Here is a 22,052-nt window from a genome sequence, read left to right as displayed (position 1 = left end):
ATTATCAAAATAGAGAAGCACAATAGATGAATATAACAAGAGATAGGGTTAGAGAATTTAACACCAAGATTTATAGAGGTTCAGTCTTTTCTTAGCCACCTACGTCCTCTTCCTTAGCCTTTCTTGCTAAGGAGTTCAATCCACTATTTGATGAAGATTACAACTAAGCTTTCACAAAGCTTTTCAACTCAACAACACACACTCTTAAGGGTTATCCTCCCCCTTAAGCTTACACACTCATAGTACAAAAAATTCAGAAGTGTTTGGCAAACTTTAAGAACCTCACAAAGGCTAGGTGTTTGCTAAGTTGAAGTACACAAATGTATAAATAAGAAAGTAGAGAAAAAACTGATATGAATTTTGCACTTTTTCTCTTTTTATAGCTTTGAATGCTTGAACAGATTGGTGGGTGAATAGCAATAAGTTTTTTTAGCTCTTGTTGCTCTTGGTTTGCAGTGGAATGTTTAATTTATAGTTGGAAAGAAGTTGAGAGCCGTTGGATTGCATTTAATGTTTCAAACTTACAAAAAATTTCAAACAAAAAATAGCCGTTGGGAGTTTCAGGCCTTCAAGGGATCGATCATTTCCTTAGGGGATCGATTGGTTCATGTTTGAGAAAGCTCAATTTTATGCCTATTTTGCCTTACCCGATCGATCCCTTGCTTGAGGGGATCGATCTATTCTTTTAGGTGATTGATCTCCTATGTGAGGGATTGATCCCTTTTCTAGGTTTCCACACTTGGGGGACATTCTGTTTGAACAACCGATCAATCCCTTTAAGAGGGGATCGATCCCTTTAAGAGGGGATCGATCCCTTTTCTGGAAAATTGTACGAGGAAAGCATTTTGTATGAAAAAGTGATCGATCCCTTAAATGAGGGGATCAATCCGTTCTACTAACCAATTGATTGCTACAGGGAGGGGATCGATGATTTTTGCCAAATCTTGAGAACTTTCGATTCTGGTTGAAAATAAGATCGATCCTTTTGTTAGGGGATCGATCTGGTAATGGAGGGGATTGATCCCTTTCCTGAGGAGATCGATCCCTTCTATCAAAACTTGCATAAATCATGTTTGTTCTGAGAATATGAGTTGTTTTGGTTCTCAATTAAATTTTGGCAAGATAAAAGGATGGAAAAATGTTCAATTTAAGCTTAGACAAGATTGAAACAAGTTTGGCAAATTTTTATTTTGTCAAATAAAAATTCTTAATCAATTCAAGGCCAACAATCTCCCCCTTTTTGATATGACAAAACCAAATGAAAAATTTTCATGAAAAACATTTTTCTTTTTGAAAAGAAGCTCCCCTTGAACTTATGAAAGGCAAACTCCCCCTGAATTTAGGCATAAGATTTAAGGCAACTAGACAAGAGTAATATCACCATAACCATCAATATATCCATCAATATCAAAGCATCATTATCAATATCAAAACATCATCAGATTTTCATACATCATCAAATTTTCATACCAATGTTTCTCCCCCTTTTTGTCATAGAAAAAAATACTAAATGAAGCAAAGCAAAATGAGGGAATAAGCAATTCAAGGCCACCCAAGGTCACTTCAAACATAAAACTATACACGAATGCCACAAGCCACAAAGTCACAAGCCACAAGAAAATAAAAGATAAGTTGCATTAATATAAAGATCAAAGTCTACAAGCCATAACGCAAAGTTATATTTACAAAAAAAAATGTGGGAAAACATAAGTCAGGGTAATAGGAAGGCTTCAGTGAGGTAGAGGTGGAGAATGAAGAGATAGAGGATGAGAAGGAGAGTAATGCGATGACTGTCCCATGTGCTGAGAAGTAGACCTCATATGTTCAATATCAGCTCGAAGATGCCAGACTTGTGCCACAAGGTCATTTTGAATTTCCTTTATGGACTCCAATCTAGTGCTCATAGTGCCAACCATCGAGTGCAAGCTGTTCATTTGAAGTAAGAGCATCTCTAAGGTACCTTGAGTGTCAAAAGATGTGCTAGAGGGTTCTCCTTTAGGTGTAGGCATGTCTACAGGGTCTTGCTCCTCCTCTTCCTTTGGTGCAACACCAATATCCCCTTTTTTAACCCATTAGCCATCTGGAGTTTCAACATACCCCATACTATGCAATGTGGAAGGCCCAAGAATACTAAATAGGTCATTGCTGTGCATCTCTCTGTCACCTCTAGTGTTTACTTCCAAATGTTTCAAAAGATTACTTATAGCATACCCATATACCAGAGTAACATCTCTATTCTGAACAATCCTCATCATGTCACTAAAAATGAAATGCACTAAATTTGGTTTCTATTCATGCTTGATCTTATACATCCACCAATAATCTTGTTTCCTAATGGTGGAGTATTGGGTCTCAAACGGGGCTAACACATGGGTTACAATAAGGTGTAACAACCAATCATGCATAGGTAACCTAGAGGCTTATGTGGTAGTAACTTGTAAATTGGGATTCCTAAAGATATCTTGAGCTAGTTGTACCATATCACATCTAGGATTTGTTTCCCCTTAATCAGCTAACATAAAAGCCTCAGCTAGCACTTGTTTTGTAACTAAGATTTCCTTCCCCATTACATATGTTCTGAACCTATCAAGATAATGCCTATTTGTTCCTTCAATTTGAACATAGCCGGCATTACTATAGAATACTCTTACTAGATTCTTGAATAAACGACTTTCCATACATAAGGCATCCATCCAAAAGACTCAAAAGTATGCAAATAGGGAAACTCTATGGATTGAAGAAAGTCTAGTGAGATTACCCTTCCAAGTTTCACTTCTCGGTGAGCAAAGTGTGTCTCATACAGCTCTTTGGCATTGGGATTGTTGAAATTTTGGTTGAAAGAAAGCTTCATGGTGGAGCTTAAGGCCTCTCTTGGAGGGTTTTGTCATCCAGTCATGACTTTGGTTTTGGGTGCCATGAAAGATTGTGGGTAGCGAGTTTACAAAAGAAATTTGTAAGAAAAAGAGTCGGGGAAGAAGATGAATAGGAAAGGAAAGATGAAAGGGTCAGTCAAATAGGTGAAGACCCAAAATTATCACGCCTAAAATTCATGAACCAATTGATCAGGTGAAGTGGGGGATCGATCGGTTTTGGGCTTATGCATGGAACTGATCGATTGGGTTTGAAGGGGTTAATCGGTTTTGCACCTTTCCAAGTCATTTTGGCTACTGGTTGAATACCCGATCGATCCTGTCAAAAAGAGGACCATCGGTTCTTCTTGGGTTCAACGAAATTGGCTACTGCCTTTACATCCGATCGATCCTATCCAAAGGGGATCGATCGGTTCCCTATGTTTTCCCTTTAATTTGGCTACGGGGTGAAGAACCAATCGATCCATTCCAAAGAGGATCAATTGGTTTTTATTGTAGCATGTTGAAAACCATGCAATATGATCATTCAATCAAGCCTTTTACAATTATGCACAAACCAAAAAAAGAAAATTTAGAAAAACATACATTTAATCAATCAAAAGTGCACCATAAATCATAACATCAAGAATTTCACTTCAAGGAGCATTCATCATGCCAAGTTCACCTCTAATTGCATAAAATCTATCCTTATCAAGAGGTTTTGTGAAGATATCAGCTAGTTGATGCAAGGTGTCAACATATTCAAGTACAATGTCACCCTTTTGAACATGATCTCTAATAGAATGATCTTAATTTCAATATGTTTGGTTCTAGAGTGTTGAATTGGATTTTTAGTGAGATTGATGGCACTAGTATTGTCACATTTAATGGGAATATGATCCATGGTTATTTCAAAATCCTCCAATTGTTGCTTAATCTGTAAAACCTGGGCACAACAACTTCCAGCTGCTACATATTCAGCTTCGATTGTAGATTGAGCAACATTATTTTGTTTCTTGGAAAACCATGATATGAGCATATTTCCAAACAATTGACAAGTACCAGAAGTGCTTTTTCTATCAATTTTGCACCCACCAAAATCCACATCGGAATAGGCATGTAAAGCAAAGGAAGAGCCTTTTGGATACCATAATCCTAAATTTGGGGTGTCCTTAAGGTATCTAAAAATCCTTTTAACAGCAGAAAAATGTGTTTCTCTAGGAGATGATTGAAATCTAGCACATAGACATACACTAAACATAATATCAGGTTTACTAGCAATAAGATATAGCAATGAACCAATCATAGACCTATATAGTTTAGAGTCAACACATTTATCTCCTTCATCCTTGTCAAGCTTTGTTAAGGTGCTCATTGGTGTCAAACAAGGCTTTGATTCTCCCAATTCAAACCTTATGAGAAAATCCTTGATGTATTTGGCTTGATTTATGAATGTGCCATCTTTTGTTTGCTTTACTTGTAGTCCCAAAAAGAATGTGAGTTCTCCCATCATGCTCATTTCAAATTCACCTTGCATAATCTTAGGAAATTCTTGACAAAGAATTTCATTAGTAGCACCAAATATAATATCATCAACATAAATTTGCACTATGAGAATGTCCTTACCTTTTGTTTTAATAAAAAGTGTAGTGTCAACTTTCCCTCTATTAAAACCATTTTCAATCAAAAAAATTGACAATCTTTCATACCAAGCTCTAGGAGCTTGTTTTAAACCATATAATGCTTTTGTCAATTTATAAACATGATTTGGAAATTTTGGATTTTCAAAACCGGGAGGTTGCTCTACATACACTTTTTCATTTATAAAACCATTAAGAAACACACTCTTGACATCCATTTGAAAAAGCTTGAAATTTTTAAAACATGTAAATGCAAGCAACATCCTTATGACTTCTAACCTTGCTACCGGGGCATAGGTTTCATCATAATCTATTCCTTCATCTTGCCTATACCCTTGAACTATCAATCTAGCTTTGTTTCTAATGATATTCCCATTCTCATCCATTTTATTCTTAAAGACCCATTTGATGCCGATGGTGGGATGGTCACTAGGCCTAGGTACAAGATTCCATACATGGCTTCTTTCAAATTGGTTCAATTCTTCTTGCATGGCCAAAATCCAATGATCATCTCCTAATGCTTCATCTATATTTTTGGGTTCAATATGGGATAGAAAAGTAACATAATTAAACACATTAAAAGAAGATTTAGTTCTTACTCCTTGAGTTGGATTACCAATGATTTCACTATCTTTGACATACCTTCTTTCTCTAGGATGATTTGGCTCCTTCTCTATGTGTTATGGCTTCTCTAAAAACTCATGTTCTTTCTTTTGATTTTTTCCTCAATGTCATGAGGTGCATCATTGATCCATTCTTGAAGTATACCTACATCATCATCATCATCAAGAAGCACCTTTCTCGAAGGTGGGTTAGATTCATAAAAAATAACATGTATAGACTTTTCCACCACTAATGTTCTTTTATTGAAAGCTCTATAAGCTTTTAAATTCAAAGAATATCCTAGGAAAATTCCTTCATCACTTTTTGCATCAAATTTTCCATTGTTCAAATAAAACATTTGCAACCAAAAGGATGAAAATAACTTATGTTAGGCCTTTTTCCTTTAAAAAGTTCATAGGGGGTTTTCTTCAAAATTAGCCTAATCATAGCTAGCCCAGACGAGGAAGGCTCTAGAAAGCCCCAGCTATGGGCAGAGCAGTGACCAAACGGGGAAGGTTTTGGAACCCACTAGGTAGGGCACTCAATGAGAGTGCTTAGACTCTTTCAAACCCAAGGCTTAGCAAGGAGCTTGGAATAAGCTTGATTCTACAAAGGCCTTAGCTGACCTAGGAAGTGTCTAGAGGCCATGGAAGGCTTTAAAAAACCTATAAAGGCAACACACTTAGATCAATAAGGGCCATATGTGCTGGGGAGGCCTAGGTATAAATAAAGGTTTCCCTCTTATTTGTAGTTAACAAGAGAACCAACAAGAGAAAAGTAAGAGGAACAAAGGCATAGACTTAGCCATATTAAAGACTTAAGGATAGAGATAAGAGTCATTATAAGGTCATTGAGCAATTGTACATAGCATCAAGTAAATAAAAATTACAAATGCTTTAACTCTTCTTCCTAGCTTTCTCCCAAGCTCCTTGGGAGCCAGTAGAATGCACGGCACAAGTGTTTAGCACAGAGTTAGAAAAAAGGCTAACTTAGCCACATAAATGGTAGTTTCTAGCCTAAGGTCACTAGGTACTAGGCTTAAGCCCCTAGCCTATGATAATTGGTATCAGACCAAGTTTTAATGGAGGGGGAATAGAACTTTCATTATGTGCAGTGTTGATGTTAGTTTGAGTTGCATGGGTAGCTTGCATGCTAGTGTGCCGTTTATGATGATAGCTTGCATGTGGCATTGCATGGTATGGGTATTGTTGGTTGCTAGTGCTGAGAGTAAGGCGCAAGGATGCTTGAGTGCTTATAAGGATGTGTGGGAGATCTTTAGTTTAAGCTTCACATTTGTGGTTGGGTGCACGGGTGATGTGCATGATGGCTACTCACCTATGTGTAAGGGGAGGAAGGCTAGTTCAAAAGAGTGGTTATCATCATGAAAATTAGTTTGAGGACACCAAGGATTATATATGAGTGCTAGACTCTATGTCAAAAGAGTTTTTAAAAGGGTAAAAGCCATGGGTAAAAGTTGAGTGAAGCGGTGTACGAGACTTGAAGTAGGAGTATTACCATTGCTAAGTCGGTGGTTGAGGCTAAGTGCACTAAGTCTCCATAGCCCAAGGGTAACAACTGAGCCTAGGGTAAGGGCTTGAGTGAGAGAGATAAGAGTAGCAATTCTTCAGAGGAAGAAGAGGCCAATAAAGAGATACAACATCGGAAGGCATGGAACAAAGGTTTGATTTAGGACAAGTATGATGACTATGTCTTTTAACTACTTCTTATGCTTAAGACTACATGAGGCTAGGGAACACCTATAACAGAAGAAGCTTGGAGCATTAAAAATATTTAGAGAGAGTTTAATGGCAAAACTAACGAGGGTGGTTGAGCCAAAAAGAGAGGATCTCTCAGGCTATTGATGAGGGCAAGATGAGTTAGCTACAAAAAGCCACTGGCCTTGTAGATAAAGGGTTTGTCAAAGAAAAGGTAATGGCCTAGATGTGAGTGTTGCATGCCTTGCACCTGTGTGCACTGTACACCTTAAAGTGCCCATTAAGTGTGGGAAAAAGGTAAGGAATGCATGGTGTAGAGGAGAGGGTAATGGCATATTAGACAAAGAGGTGTTGAACACTTCGACAAGCCAGGATTCATGGAAGCCTATGTGACGTGAGTGCTGCACGCCCTGAAAGGCCCATTATGCATGGTGAGAAGGTAATGGCACATCACCAACTAAGGCACTACATGCTTTGAAAAACATGGTTTTATGGAAACATCATTAAGATCATCATTGGGATCGTGACTAAAGCAAGGGATGACTATGAAAGTGTACTGAGAACTATCATGTACTAAAAACCATCATATGCTAAAGACTATTGGGACAAGATGGGACATCAATCTAGTGTGCACATGTAGTGAAAAAATTACATCTCCTAGTAATAGGGGTGTTGCTAGAACAAGTGAGGGACAATGTCATGATCCATGCACAAGTCCTAAGTTTAAAGGATTATGAGACATAGCTTGTTTAAGTTGGTGTAACCGAAGGACCAATAAGGATCGAGACCAAGGTCCTAAAGGCACATATGAGGCCTGAGTGTGTAGACTAGGGCCTAGGCTAAAGCTTAAAAGCATGGCAAGGTAGGCAACCTAGTGTCAAGAATGGGGACGGCTCGTTAGAAAAATGGCTCTAGATTAGCCAGGAGATAGGCTAGGTGCATTGGCATAAAAGAGTTTGGAGAAGCTTGGAGGCTAGCCTAGTGTGCAAGCACTAAAGGTTCTAGAATGGCCTGGAACATGAATAGTAGTAGGTATTATAGTGCCCAGATGAGGAAGGCTTAGGAGCACCCTAGTTATAGGCAGAGTAGTGACTAGACGAGGAAGGTTCCGAAACTCATTAGGCATGGGCACTTAGCAAGAGTGCCCAGACTCTTCTAGACTTAAGGCTCAGAGGGAAGCCTAGAAGAAGCTGGATTCTACAAAGGCCTTAGCCAAACTAGGATGCATTTAGAGGCCATGGAAGGGTCTAAAAGGTTTACAAGAGGCTCACACTTAGATAAATAAAAACCATATATGGTGAGAAGGCTTAGGTATAAATAGAGGCTTCCCTCTCATTTGTAATTCATAGGAGAAGCAACAAGAGAAAAGTAAGAAGAACAAAGTCATAGACTTTGTCATATTAGAGACTTGGGGATAGACATAAAAATCAATGTAAAAGAAATTGTACATAGCATCAAGTAAATAGAAATACAATTGCTTTAAGTCTCTTTTCTAGCTTTCTTCCAAGCTCTTGAGGAGCCAATGGAGTCCATAGCACAAGCGTTTAGCATAGAGTCAGAAAAGAGGCTGTCTTAGGCACATGCATAGTAGTTTCTAGCCTAAGTTCAAATGGGTGCTAGGCTTAAACCCCCAGCCTATGACACTTACTACTGATGCTACTCCTGACCTCTGATCAAGTCCTTGAATCAAGCAATTGCTCCCTAGGATGGTGTAATAAAAAGCTACGATCATAGGCTTGGTCTAGCCAAGTCTTTTAGGCATTTGGTAGTCTCATGGCCCTTTCTTATTGACCATAAAAATGCCTTTGTCTAGCCAAGCTCGTGCATGTGCCATGGGCCGAGGCTTAAGCCTAAGGGTGGAAAAGTCCCATGTGAATAGCACTTGAACATGGGTTAGTCAATCCTTAGAGATGAGGGAAGCCCACCAATAGTGCATCCAGCACAAGCTTCAAAAAGAAATCGGGTTAAAATTCCTAAACTAGGACATGATGATTGATGGCAACATTAGGCAATCTGAAGACATTAGTAGGGGCCTTGGGAAAAGTTATCTTTTTTGTTTAACAACTTGCCTACCTTAGAAATGGTTCAATTGGAGGTAGGGTTTTGTGGCTAGAAAAAGCACTGCATGTTCCATGGTGTTCAGTGTGCCCCTAATAGGCTTTGAAAATCTGGAGGACTGAGTGCTTTCTGCACTCGATGGTACTCATAACCGTGTCAGGTCTCTAAAGTGAATAGCTTATTATTAATGGAATAGTGTTGGCAAGGGAAGTCAATAAAATGGATCTATAACCTCGACAAAAAGATTAGCTCTGAGGGCTAGCATGGAGGTCCCAGTCCCGAACCCATTTGGTATTGGTGCACTGCTTGAACTGCTCCCATGGTAAGAGTGGGTCATTACGTGCTAATCGGGGGATGGTTGGGAATGGCACCCTCGAGGGCATTTTTTAAGCGACAAATAGTTGACTTAAAATTGGTACAGACAAGGGGAATTTGACTATTTAATTAAAACAAAGCATTGCGATAGTCCTTACGGATGCTCATGCAATGTGATTTCTACCCAGTGCTCTGAATGTCAAAGTGAAAAAATTCAACCATGCATAGGTAAATGGCAGGAGTAATTGTGACTCTTTAAAAGTAGCCAAATGACTCATCAACTAATTAGTGATGCACATGAATGGATTAATGAGATTCCCACTATCCTTGTCTACTATCTAGGGAAACCATAGCCAATGGAATAGGCTTGATAAAATTAACAGGGAAAGAAGACCTTGTTAAGCTTGACTCTAGTCCAACTTTGTGAATGACTTGAGAGGTGTAGGACAAGTGGGAGCCCTCGAGCAAAATTGAAATACCACTACTTTTAACGTTATTTTACCTATTCAATGAATCAGAGGCAAGGCATGACCCCTTCTTTTGGACCTAAGGCTAGCCTTGCTCGATTGATCAGGGTAGAAGACAATGTCAGGTAGGTAGATTGGCTGGGGTAGCACATCTATTAAAAGATAATGTAAGTGTCCTAAAATGAACTTAATGAGAATAAAAATCTCATGTGGAACAAAAAGGTTAAAAGCTTGTTTAATTCCAATTTCCAGTATGAATATGAACTATGAAAACATGGCCTATCAATCATTTGAAATTTGAAGCTAGAGGTGTTAGAAAAGTTAACACAAGGATAACTAGCTTGTGGTAGCCAAGTGTTCATAGCGACATTACTTTTTTATCCTTTGATGTCTGCTCTTCCTATCATTATAAAGCATAATTCACCAAATGTTGGATTATTCACACAGTAATAGAGAATGTAAGTTAGGTTTAGACTGTCATGACACAGGTTAGTTTTACCTTATTGATGGCAGTGTCACAATAGTAATTTAACCTAGCATGAGAGGAACCGTTGATTCACATAATTGGTCATCGCACTCGATTGAAAAGCTAGTGGCATGAAGCTACCAAGCTTTAGATTATGACTAAATGCCTCTAAGTAAGAATCTAGGCTAGAAGCAATGCACATGCCCATCACTCAATTGCCAACCTATAGTAGGGGCCTATAGACCAAAAGAATAAATGTCGTAGGTGTAGCCCTCATGGCAGATAGGCCATGCAGGACTCTTGGAGCTCAAATCCCATCGAGCAATGGGTAGAATCCTTTACAAATGACTTAAATACGTAACGGGGTATTGTAAGGGTTAGAGTGGCCTTGCTACCACAATCCACTAAGATTCAACCCTTTGTCACTTCAATTCATTCCTCCCCTTACCACACCCATCAAAGTCCTCTCACTTGATTTTTTTACACAACACCCTTTTAGGGTTGGGGATGAATGGTGTTCTCCATTGCAATCGATTTAGCCAAGTGATGAAATCCCTAGTAGACCCAACAGAGCACTGGACCAAACAGACATAATAGATAGAACTTTCTATAAGGATTTGGAGACTACTAAGGATAGTATAGTTTCCTATACAATTTGAAGTCTTGATATATATATCATGTAATCTCTTTATAATCTTGGACTTTATAATAGCCATTGGATTAAGTCAATCCTAGCCATTGATTCACAGGGGCTTCAATTATAAATAGAGGGCTTTCCTACCCTCATTTGATGTATACACCATAACTTCAACAATACAAGTTTTCTCTTTCCTATCTCTATTGTTCTCTTTAGCTTTCCATTAAACACCTTATTTGTAGCCTTGTCTAGCAGCAACTTGGGTGGTTGGCCCTAGAGTATTGAGTGTCTATGCATTAGTTCAATTGAAGGCTACTTTAAGACACCGAATGAGTCCATTCTCAAGTCTTGGAGTTACACGAGTCGAAGCTTGAGTCTTAACCCATGATAGTTGGTATTAGAGCAAGATTTATTTCAAGGTTGTGTTTAGTTCACACTCAAAGTGTTCAGGGAAATGGCATCTCAAAGATATGTTGGTAGCTAACAACTAGAGGTCTAAGAGCCAACTTATGGAAAGGGGAAAAAAGATACCTTGAAATACATGATGTCAACCATGATTGGCCATTTAGCCAAGTTGAAGGTGATAGTGTCAGACCTTAGGGAGAGGTTTAAGGAAACTAAAGAGGAGATAAGGGAAGGATTTCATGGTGCGCTAACAAAACCATCAACATGTTCACCCAAAAGAATGAATCCTTAGAGTTCATGGTTAAGGGGATGTGCAAAGAGATGAATGAGCTTAAAAAAGAGCTCATAACATGCAAGGCAGCCATTAGGAATGGTGTGTTAGCTATAACAACTAAGGCTTAAGTGGTAGTTCCCAAGCCAAATGAGTGTAAGGGAGCTAGGTCCCCAAAAGATGTGGAAAACATTCTATGGGGAATGGAGCAATACTTTCAAGCCATGGGCATTGATGAGCATGCCACTAAGGTAAGTATAGCCTTTATGTATTTGGTTGACAATGCATTGTTATGGTGGAGATATAGGTGTAATGATGCAAGCTATAGAGATGCTGTTGTCTAGACTTGGGAGGAGTTCAAGGTAAAATTTAAGTAGTAGTTCTACCCTGAGTATGCTAATGATGAGTCAAGGGTGAAAATTCATAAGCTTAGTCAAAAAAGCAAGGTATGGGAGTATGTTTGAGAGTTTTTAGAACTAATGCTTCAAATTTCAAACCTTGGAGAAAAGGAAAGTCTCTTTTGTTTCATGGATGAACTCAAATCGTGGGCCAAGAATGAGTTACAGTGAAAGGGTGTCAAAGATCTGGCCAAAGCCATGATAGCTACTAAATCCTTGATAGAGATTTGGCCATAAAAGAAGTTTGAGTCATTCAAGCCAAAATGTGATGGCAAAGACTGATAGTCTAAGGAGGGAGACAAAGACCAATAGTCCAAGGATGGGGACAAAGGTCGATAGACCAAGAATGGTCAAGGTAAGCCACCAAATAGAAAGTGGAAGCCAAGGCAGTGGAACAATAAAGATCATGAGCCATTGACTTCTTACTTTTGTGAAGGTCTACACTTGTCGAGAGTTACCTTAAGAAAACCAAGCTATCTACCATCAACAAGAAGGATGGTGATGAGTTAGGGAAAGAAATGATGAAGCTTGGCCTGATAGTGATAAATTCAATCTAGGCCAAAGGGTGCTGCAAGTAGAAAGGATTGATGTTTATAGACATGATAATTGAGGGCAAGAAATTGAATGCATTTATAGACACAAGAGTATCTCATTTGTTCATATCTGGAGATACAACCCAAAAGTTAAACCTAAAGGTACAAAAAAAAGCTATTATGACAAAATAGTTAACTCTAAAGAGATCCAACAATTGACATAGCACATGGAGTGGAGCTATAACTTGGGGAGTGGAAAGGTAAGGAATCAATCGAGGTAATTCCTTTAGATGATTATGATCTTGTTGTTGGTTTAGAATTCCTTGACCATATTAGTGCACTTGTGGTGTCTTTTTCCATTTTTATTTATGTATTGGATAGTTGATACCTATGCATCACGTCGATGAGACAAGAATCAAGGTCAAAGACCAAGATGTTGTTTGCCACACAATTGCCTAGGGGAGTAAGTAGAAAAAAAAAACACTTTCTTTGCGACCTTGAAGATGGAAAAGTCCAAGCAAAACAATGTTGACTACCCCTTGGAAGTACTAGAGGTGCTAGAGTCATTCAGAAACATGACGCCCATTAAATTGCCTAAGAGGCTATGACCCAAGAGAAAGGTGGATCACGAAATTGAGCCAATGGAATACATGGCACAAGCATTCAACATAGAGTTGGAAAAGAGGCTAACTTAGGCACATGGATGGTTGTTTCTACCTTAAGGTCACATGGGTGCTAGGCTTAAGCCCCTGTAAAATGACACCTACTGCTAATGCTACCCCATACCTTAAACCAAGTCCCTAAATCAAGCAATAGCTCCCTAGGTTGGTACAAGTAGAAGCTATGATTGTAGGTTTGGTTTGGCCAAGTCCCTTAAGTATTTGGTAGTCTCGTGGTCCCTTATCATGAATTAGAAAAATGCATTGGCCTGGCCAAGACAGTGTATATAGTCGATGCTACCTAAGACCCCAAGAACAAGTCTTTGAATCGAGCAATGGCACCCTAGGGTGGTGATAATGGAATTTTTGTATACAGCCCCAAGTAGATGAAGCATTGACGTTGTCATGCCATTGTTGCCTGTTGGATGGTAGGGGCAATCTCATGGCCCTTGCTTGTGTTTTTCCCATGCCGAGCAATTGTGGCAAGGTCTCATACTTCGTTTTCTATAATCACTCATTAAGTAATTGAATGGGTGGGTTGTGCATCAATGTGCATGGATGCTACTACTTGTATGCAATGGACATATGAGTGGTGCCATGGTTGTGCATGTTGGCAGGCTCCATGCTTGGTGCATCGAACTATTGACCTATCATCCTCTTCAATTTTCCCATCCATGTGGTCATCATACTGTGAGGGCATAATCAGGATCTTATGCTTCATGCCTAAACTGATGGAAACTAGATGTCTTGCCATCCCTCATCCATTTTGTGTCCTTAGAGGCTATGGGTTAAACCTCATTTGTGCCCCGTGTCCTAAGAGTGACACCCAAACCTCTATGGCTACCTTGGTGCACTAGTGTTCGATCGTGCTCTCAAATGCAAAATGTTTTGTGGGCACTAGCTTTTGACCCTTATTTGTTTGATGCTATGCATTTTATGTGCTCGACATGCATGACATTTATGCTCTGTGTTGGCCCTATCTGCCACTCAGTTGATGCATTGAGGTCCATGTAGTGCCAACATCTCGAAAGAAAGTTACCTGGTTGATCCTACTAGTAGTCATATGCTTGTCTTAAAAATTAAGTCATGCATGTGTAAGAATGAAGTAATTCACACTATGAAATTGTGAATGGCTCATTAAATGGCAACCACATCCAAGGCAGCAAGCATGCAAATTACCTAATCCTAGCATGGGGAGTTAGTGACAATAAATAACAATATTGGGCTCTATGAGTTTGGTAATTGGAATGAGTACTATCTAAATCCCTTAACAAGAATCCATTAGAGGGCAAGTCTGGTGCCAACAATTATGGTAATTTCAGCTCCAATAGCGTATATTTAAGTTGTTGCAATTTAAAAGTTCGTAGTTAGAACTAGGGTTAGGTCATTTGATCCACCTCACTATGGGCACCAATTTACTTATCCCTACTATCGGTGATGCACTCCTAGCCTTAAGTTGCTGGGTCATTCCTTCAATGCTGTTACTTTGAAGAAATTAGAGTGCCCAATGCAAGCCTATACTTGTATACATTAGCATGGGATAACATCATAGGATTTTGGTCCTATCATGTTGGCTTTCAGGATTGGAGTAATGATTAATAAGGACAGTCAGGGACATTTGTATTTCATAGTCAGAGGTGAAATTATTGGATTTATGAAACATGAACAACTACGAAAGCATTTGCCAAGGATGTTTTTATTAATCAAGAATGAAAGTTGAAGGCTCAAAGATGATCAGATACTATCCTAGTCTCAACCATAAATGATGTCTACCAGGGATTGACGGATGTTACTTTTAGGATTTTGCTAGCACCTTATGAGAAATCAAAGTCTTTAGGTTTTGGCACAAGTATGGTTGTAAGACTAAAACATAAAGGAACTAATGGAAGGGCACCAATAGGGGTGGAGCCTACAACTTAATTTGTTTCAACATGGGGAAACTTACTAATTCTAGACATAGTAAGAATTGAAAGACTGAGAGCTCTTTCTTGATTCTATGGGTGGTGGTGCATGGCTGTTCTTAGTTGATAGAGCAGTTTGTCTAGATAATTCCTTAATGAACAAGACCTCAACCTACTAATTAGCTATGCACAAATGATCCTTCGTGGCTAGCTTCTTAAGGGGACTATGGCCATTTAGGCCAAGGAAGTTTAAGGTAATAACAAGTCTATGATGCCTTTAGACATTCTGGGCCTCACGTGCACTACATTGATGTATTCAATAAGTTTATAGCCTTGGTTGATAAGCTCAGTTAATCTTTGAAATTTCATCATGATGGGGATAGATCATTGTAATTATTGGTCTTCAACGAGGAATTCCTAATAAGTGCGAGTCATCAGCTCACATTGACTACATCCTTACCTTTTGTACATACTACTATCACTCATTCTGATTGAATGGTCTAGTGAAGTGTTCAGATTGTGGCAATGTGGACAGTTTGCTATCCACGATGCTATGAGAAGTCCATTGAACCTTATTATTTAGAGGAAAAAGAAGTCATAACAAAGTTTTTATAGGTGAACCTTTGGAAGGATTATTGTCAAAACTTGTACAATGAATGACCCATGAAAGCATTAAGGGAACATCGAGGGGGCAAGGGTGATTCCATGCCCTGAGTCCATTCAAGCCTTGGGCATGCACGATAATTGATTTCTTTTACCTCCTGGGTGGATGAAATGATTGGTATCATTAGCCATGGCCAAATAATGAACCCTTGTGTGAATCATGCCAAGGAACCAGAATGAAAAAAAGTGCATGTGTCATTGCCATCCCATTCACGATGCATGCACTGGCGACACTAGGACTCTTTTTGTCATGAAAAACCAAAATGACTCTTAGCAATACATATCTTGACTTTTGCATTGATGAAGAACATAGCGAAATGCGATACTCGGTGTGAATTATTGAATCCTATGAACCATTGAGTCTTTGAATGCAAGTTGCACCCTAAGTCATTAGGTCAGGTGTCATGCATCATCATCCCCTCCAACCCCTTGCCCATTAGGCTTCGGGTAAGGGGGTGAAAGATGGCCTCCCGTGAACTCATCGGTCATGGTTGGCCCAAAAGTGAGTCCCTTGCAATGATAGTTTCATGAGCATCAATGGTAAAGCTCTTAGCGTGCCTTATCTCTAGTAATGCATGCTCATTGTCCATCTAGACCCCATTGGACCCCCTACATCGTTCAATCGATGCTTGCATCATGGCCCTAGGTTAGGTAGGATTACCTATTGAGTTTAAGTATACCAATAAGTAAAGGTAACGAAACTTAGTAGGATTCCCTTGTAACAATGAGCAAATCAAGAAGAGCCTTACATAAGAATCGAGTGCCTACGACATTCGAATTGTAGTATGGTGAAACATCCTCCATGGTAGACCTGACCTAAGTTTCTTGGAAAGAGGCATAGAAAGGGTGAGAGTCCCATTGTGCCTGGACCCTATCGTACCATGAGGCATTGTATACGAGTTAGGTTGTTTGGGAATGCATCCCCAATTGGGAGGTAAATTCTATCCAAGGTTGAATATAGGTAAGAGACCGATAGCAAACAAGTATCGTGAGGGAAAGATGAAAAGGACTTTGAAAAGAGAGTCAAACAGTGCATGAAATTATCAAGAGGGAAGCAGATAGGGGCTAGCAATGCACCCCAGTTGGATGTGGAATGACAAAAGTTGATCCACCGATCGACTTGAGGTGTGGACCACGTAGGTTACGGTAGTGGCCAGGGCTTGGGCTTTCGATATGCTTGTAAAGACATCGTCATTGTAATCATGGAATATAGCATGCATTGTCTTAGCTTGCCTCAACTCCTACATGCTCCTGGCATCGGCCTACGGGCTCCTCATCTGGCCTATCTTGAAACATGGACCAAAGAATCTAACATGTGTGTGAGTCAATAGACTAGAAAACTCGTAAGGCATAAGGAAACTGATTAGCAGAATCCCTCGTGGGTGCACCATTGATCGACCTTGATATTCTAAGAAGGGTTTTAGTGTGAGCATACCTATCGAGACTCGAAAGATGGTGAACTATGCTTAAACCAGATGAAGCTAGAGGAAACTCTATTGGAAGGCCACAGTGATATTATCATACAAATCATTTGTGTGACTTAGGTATAGGGGTAAGAGACTAATCGAACTGACTAGTAGCTAGTTCCCTTTAAAGTTTCCCTCAAGATAGCTAGAGTCTTTAGTGAGTTCTATCAGTTAAAGCCAATTCATAGCTAGAGCCCTCGACCTATTCTTAAACTTTAAATAGCTAGGATGATGCGGTTGCTTCATTGAGCAGTGCCATAGAATCGAGAGCACCAAGTGGGCCATTTTTGGTAAGCAAAACTGGCAGTGCAGGATCAATTAGAAGCTGGGTTATAGTGCCTAACTGTATGCTAAACTAGAAACCACAAAGGTGTTGGCTGATTAAGACAGTGAAATGGTGGTCATTGAAGTCAAAATTTGCTAAGGAGTGTTAACAACTCACTTGCCAAATCAACTAGCCCCAAAAATGGATGGTTTTTAAGAGTGCGATCTATACTTGGCCATCGAGGCAAGGGCTAAGCCCTGATAAGTAAGAGGGGGCGACGGTGCCGTAAAACCCAAGGTGTGAGCCCAAGTGGAGTAACCGTCAGTGTGGATCTTGGTGGTACTAGCAAATATTGAAATGAGAACTTTGAAGGCCAAATAGGGGAAAGGTTCCATGTGAATGAGTGCAACATGAGCTTCAAAAGGCATTTGGGGTTAAAATTCTTAAACCAAGATGCGATGATTGCTGGCAACATTAAAAGTCTAGAGACATTGGTGCCTTTTTGTTTAATGGCCTACCCACCTTAGAAACAACTCAATTGATGGGAAGGTCTAGTGGCTAGAAGAGCACCGCATGTCACTTGGTGTTTGGTGCACCCCTAGTAGCCCTTGAAAATCTAAAGGACCGAGTGCAGTTTATGCTCAATCATACTTATAATCATAATAGGTCTCCAAGGTGAACTACGTCTGGTTGATGGAATACAGGCAAGGAAAGTTGGCAAAATGGATCTGTAACCTCAGAGAAAGGATTGGCTCTAAGGATTGGGCATGGGATCCCAGTCCTGAACCCATCAACTACCAGTGCACTACTCAAGCTGTTCTCATGGTGAGAGTAGGTCGACTCATGCTGGCTAGAGGATGGACTGGGAATGGCTCCCTCAAGGCCCTTTCCTGGGCAATGAACAGTTAACTCATAACTAGTTCAAACAAGGGGAATCTGACTATTTAATTAAGACAAAGCATTGCAATGATCCTTGTGGATGGTTATGCAATTTGATTTCTGCCTCTCTGAATGTTAAAGTGAAGAAATTCAACCAAACATGAGTAAATGACAGGAGTAACTATGACTCCCTTAAGGTAGCCAAATGCCTCATTATTTAATTAGTAACATGCATGAATGGATTAATGAGATTCCCATGTCCCTGTCTACTATCTATCAAAACCATAGCCAAGGGAACGGGCATGGTCGAATCAGTGGGGAAAGAAGACCTTGTTAAGCTTAACTCTAGTCTTACTTTGTGAAATGACTTAAAAGGTGTAGTATAAGTGGGAGCCTTTAGAAGAAATTGAATTACCACTATTTATAACATTATTTTACTTATTCTATGAATCGGAGGTGAGGTATGACCCCTTCTTTGGACCCAAGGCTAGCTTCAGTCAGTCAATCTAGGTAGAAGACATCATCAGGTAAGGAGTTTGGCTAGGACGACAATTTGTTAAAAGATAACGCAAGTGTCATAAGATGAGCTCAATGAGAGCAAAAATCTCATGTGTAACAAAAGGGTAAAAAGCACTTTTTATTCTGATTTCCAGTACAAATATGAACCATGAAAGCATGGCTTATCGATCATTTAAACCATTGGAATTTAAAGATAGAGATGTCATAAAGGTTACCACAGGGATAACTAGCTTGTGGTAGCCATGTGTTCATAGCAACTTGCTTTTTAATCCTTCGATGTTGGCTCTTCCTATCATTGTGAAGCAGAATTCACCAAGTGTTCGATTGTTCACCCACCAATAGGGAATGTGAGATGGGTTTAGACCCTTAGTCGAATGAATGGCCACCTACTTTGCTACACATTGGTGCACCTCATTGAATGGGACCCATCACACCAATCGCATGCCTGCAACATTGACTCTTCAATGCACCTTTCTGGACATGGTGCTTAGGTCAACCGCACTCAAGCGGCACCACCCATAATAGACCTTAACATGATGGCATTCAAACAATTAAATCATCTCACAAGTTGGGTCTTTTTGGCCCTTCCAAGGTCGACTCTCTAGGTATGGCGCTCTAGGCAATGGCCCTCGTGGTGACACCTTAATGCTTGCTATCTCATACTCAAACTTAATGCTCAAATATCTCATGGGCTTCACTACCTTGGCTTAGTACCACCAAAAATCACAAGTCTCTCCCACTTTTACATGAAATCAATTTGGCTCTACATGTAACAATGTCTTCATGGAGGTTCCACAACTTGTTTACCTTGACTCTGGCATCGTTCTTAGGGCATCTCAAAGTCCACTCAGTGTCGAGGATCCATTGATCCAATTGTAAACATAGGATCTCTTGACCAGCTCTATCTTAGGGTTCACCAACCCACTCGATACTCAAGGTCCACTGACCTACTCAAACTCATGGCCATCCTACTCACCGCATCTACTCAAAGATTCCATATTTGGCTTAACTCAATTGACTTTTCTTTGCCTTGCTCAAAGTCATCCAGTTTGCTAACTAGATGCAGACTCAAATGCCAATACCATTTGCATTGATCAACTTAATTGGTCCTCACCCAAGGCCTTATCAACTGGCCTAATCCCACTTGATTGTTCCATTAAACTGCACAATGTTTGTGGTCCGTTCAGCACCACACCTTATAAAGCCTTTTTAGCACACTCTAGTGATCCTCTAACCTCCAGAACTCATGGTTCACTGACCATTACAAACTCATGGCTTTAATCCTCAACCAACTCAAACTCATCTGCCTTTGTAGAAGGGCTCCACACTTAGACCCTAAATACTTGGCTTGTAACCTCTGTTAGGGCACCTACACCACATAACAAGTGCACATGTTAGTCATTGATCTCAACACCCAACTCATGTCCCCTAGGACCACTTGCATCTTGGTCCATATGGCCTTGCTCAAACACCATTTCAAGGTGTGAGCTCCTTTTGCATTTTATTCTCATTTATTGTCTACCACTCAATGGGCATCACATACTCGCATGAGCCAACACCATTCACTAGGTGAGACTAAACTCCCATGCCTTTTTGCTTGGCATCCAAGAGTCCACTCAAAGGCTTTCCACCTAGGCCAATTTTTTCCACAACACACATCAATGGCTTATTCTCTAGTCCCATGGCCAAATTATCTCAATGGCACCTCGATAGCTCTCTTTAAGCTTAGCACTTTCTCGGTCTATAATTATTATGCTCATACCTAAGGCCACCTTGGACACACTACTAACCCAAACATGGCTCTGATACCAAAATGTCATAAGCCACATGTTCCTTATATCAAAACCATGCATCCATGTGGCACCAAGACTACTCTTAGTCGAGGTCAACCTTTCTCAAGTCCATTTCTCCATGGATAGATCATTTCCAATCCTTTAAGCCACATACTTGTGAGCCCTTCCTAGTTCAGACCCTGGAAGGTCGCCCACAACATTATCAAACTCAATAGGGAGGAACCCAACTCCCCTCATCTTATCAACCCATAACTCTCAAGGTGGCCACAACCACTTATCTCTATCCATAGGCATCAAGGTCATGAGCATCGACTTGCCTTGCACATAAGGGCTCACAACCCAACACATTACTTACCCATATCATACACAAGCTCTAGTGCCTAGAACCCAAAGGCATAACACCAATGCTAGTCAACAGCTAGCCCTGAGCCACATTAAGCTCATCTTATCCCATGAAACTCATATCCTACGACCTCAGCCCTTAGCTTTATTTTAGGTTGCCCGAACTCATGATGGACACCTGACATCATCCCTATCAAGCCCAGGAAAAACTTGGGTGTGCTACCTACCTATAGCACACCTCTATCGATTGGCCATAAGGGTCTAGCAACATGCCTACCTGCTAGCCCACTCATACTTAAGGCTCAATGGTGCCCCTCCTACACAAACACCATATTATGATCTTTTCACCTCAAGAAGGGGAAACCAAGACGCATAGCAAATGATATTGCCTAACCCTATGGTTCTAAGAAAAGGTGTAATACAAGGTTCACCAACCCTAACCATCCTTAGATTTAACATGACTCAAAGAGACACTATGCCACACTCGTGACCTGATGATGCCTACCCACCTAGACACCATATGTGCCTAGGAGTAGCTCACTTTAGACTAGCCAGGCCCTTACCTATCTGCTAGCCAATGGGGTGGTGGAGAGTTGCCACTATTCATCCCCTTATAAAGAGTGTATAAGATTTCTTAGCCATCCTACTAGGAACTAAAAGACTATTTGAAATATGGACACTTTTTTCCCTAGCCACCTCAGGCCTTTTGTCAACCAACTTAATGCCTGGTGACTTGTCTCTTAGCCACCATAATTCCAAGATTCTACTCATTTCTCCACTAACCCACTTGAGGGTAGCCACTAATAGCTTTGACTGATAGCAGCTCATTGGCTACTCAACTTTAGGGTGCCCACCCACTGGCTCATACTCGCCTATGCATCATGGGGACTAAGGCTCACACCCCTTATACACACTACCACCAATATGTTTCGACGCTTACACTACCTGTGCATAGCTCTTGGACCATTGTCCCAACCATAAGGCTTTGTCTATTACTTAGCTCAAAGTCAGTCATGGTAGGATAGAGGCACACCAGGGCTGGACTATGACACTTTCCTACATTTACTATGTCGATGCCTTCATCGATGCCAAGACCACACCCAACTCTTTTGTTGCACACAGTTGAGATTTTCTCATATGTCTCTCACTTATGCCCTAAAGATTGGGTCGAGATGCCATCACATGATGCACTGCCTATAATACTCATT

At 40.2% G+C, this 22,052-nt stretch overlaps 4 pseudogenes; all 4 read left to right on the top strand.

Annotated features, from left to right (window-relative positions):
• Positions 1-9,052: 9,052 nt before the first annotated feature.
• On the top strand, positions 9,053-10,547 carry LOC149514844 (25S ribosomal RNA; annotated as a pseudogene).
• Positions 10,548-14,052: 3,505 nt separating this feature from the next.
• LOC149514843 (18S ribosomal RNA) lies at positions 14,053-15,555 on the top strand (annotated as a pseudogene).
• A 290-nt stretch (positions 15,556-15,845) lies between these two features.
• On the top strand, positions 15,846-15,985 carry LOC149514842 (5.8S ribosomal RNA; annotated as a pseudogene).
• A 232-nt stretch (positions 15,986-16,217) lies between these two features.
• LOC149514841 (25S ribosomal RNA) lies at positions 16,218-19,158 on the top strand (annotated as a pseudogene).
• Positions 19,159-22,052: the final 2,894 nt, after the last annotated feature.

Source organism: Durio zibethinus, chromosome 15 (assembly GCF_047325235.1).
Source record: "Durio zibethinus cultivar Kanyao isolate XHJ-2024 chromosome 15, ASM4732523v1, whole genome shotgun sequence".
Classification (NCBI taxonomy): Eukaryota; Viridiplantae; Streptophyta; class Magnoliopsida; order Malvales; family Malvaceae; genus Durio; species Durio zibethinus.
Note: the sequence above shows the minus strand (reverse complement) of the source record. Positions and strands in the feature narration are given on the sequence as shown.